Raw genomic sequence first — 1777 nt, 5'->3', positions numbered from 1 at the left:
TCTGTCATACCCTGTGCGCTCCTCTCCTGTCTATATTCCCCTCTGTCATACCCTGTGCGCTCCTCTCCTGTCTATATTCCCCTCTGTCATACCCTATGTGCTCCTCTTCTCTCTATATTCTCCGCCGTCATACCCTGTGCGCTCCTCTCCTGTCATACTCTGTGCGCTCCTCTCCTGTCTAAATTGTCTGCTGTCATACCCTGTGCGCTCCTCTCCTGTCTATATTCCCTTCCGTCATACCCCATGCACGCCTTTCCTGTCATACCCTGTGCGCTCCTCTCCTGTCTAAATTGTCTGCAGTCATACCCTGGGCGCTCCTCTCCTGTCTATATTCCCCACCGTCATACCCTGTGCGCTCCTCTCCTGTCTATGTTCCCTGCTGTCATACTTTGTGCGCTCCTCTCCTGTCTATATTCCCCTCTGTCATACCCTATGTGCTCCTTTCCTGTCATACCCTATGCGCTCCTCTCTATATTCCCCGCCGTCATACTATGTGCGCTCCTCTCCTCTCTATATTCCCTGCTGTCATACCCTGTGCACTCCTCTCCTGTCTTTTTTCCCTGCTGTCATACCCTGTGCGCTCCTCTCCTGTCTATTTTCCCTGCTGTCATACCCTGTGCGGTCCTCTCTTGTCTAAATTGTCTGCAGTCATACCCTGGGCGCTCCTCTCCTGTCTATATTCCCCGCCGTCATACCCTGTGCGCTCCTCTCCTGTCTATATTCCCCTCTGTCATACCCTATGTGCTCCTCTCCTGTCATACCCTATGCACTCCTCTCCTCTCTATATTCCCCGCCGTCATACTATGTCCGCTCTTCTCCTCTCTATATTCCCTGCTGTCATACTATGTGCGCTCCTCTCCTGTCTATATTCCCTGCTGTCATACCCTGTGCGCTACTCTCCTGTCTAAATTTTCTGCTGTCATACCCTGTGCGCTCCTCTCCTGTCTATTTTCCCTGCTGTCATACCCTTTGCGCTCCTCTCCTGTCTAAATTGTCTGCAGTCATACCCTGGGCGCTCCTCTCCTGTCTATATTTCCCGCCGTCATACCCTGTGTGCTCCTCTCCTGTCTATATTCCCTGCTGTCATACTCTGTGCGCTCCTCTCCTGTCTAAATTGTCTGCTGTCATACCCTGTGCGCTCCTCTCCTGTCTATATTCCCTTCCGGCATACCCTATGCGCGCCTTTCCTGTCTTACTCTGTGTGCTCCTCTCCTGTCTATTTTCCCTGCTGTCATACCCTGTGCGCTCCTCTCCTGTCCATATTCCCCGCCATCATACCCTGTGCGCTCCTCTCCTGTCCATATTCCCCGCCGTCATACCCTGTGCGCTCCTCTCCTGTCTATATTCCCCACCGTCATACCCTGTGTGCTCCTTTCCTGTCATACTCTGTGTGCTCCTGTCTATATTCCCGGCCGTCATACCCTGTGCGCTCCTCTCCTGTCTAAATTGTCTGCTGTCATACCCTGTGCGCTCCTCTCCTGTCTATATTCCCTTCCGTCATACCCTATGCACTCCTTTCCTGTCATACTCTGTGTGCTCCTCTCCTGTCTATTTTCCCTGCTGTCATACTCTGTGTGCACCTCTCCTGTCTATATTCCCCGCCGTCATACCCTGTGCATTCCTTTCCTGTCTATATTCCCCGCTGTCATACCTTGTTCACACCTCTCCTGTCTATTTTCCCCTCCGTCATACCCTATGCGCTCCTCTCCTGTTATACTCTGTGTGCTGTTCTCCTGTCCATATTCCCTTCCGTCATACCCTATGCGCTCCTCTCCTG

Source organism: Pyxicephalus adspersus, chromosome 6 (genome assembly GCF_032062135.1).
Source record: "Pyxicephalus adspersus chromosome 6, UCB_Pads_2.0, whole genome shotgun sequence".
Classification (NCBI taxonomy): Eukaryota; Metazoa; Chordata; class Amphibia; order Anura; family Pyxicephalidae; genus Pyxicephalus; species Pyxicephalus adspersus.
The sequence above is the reverse complement of the archived record's forward strand: the minus strand, read 5'-3'. Positions refer to the sequence as shown.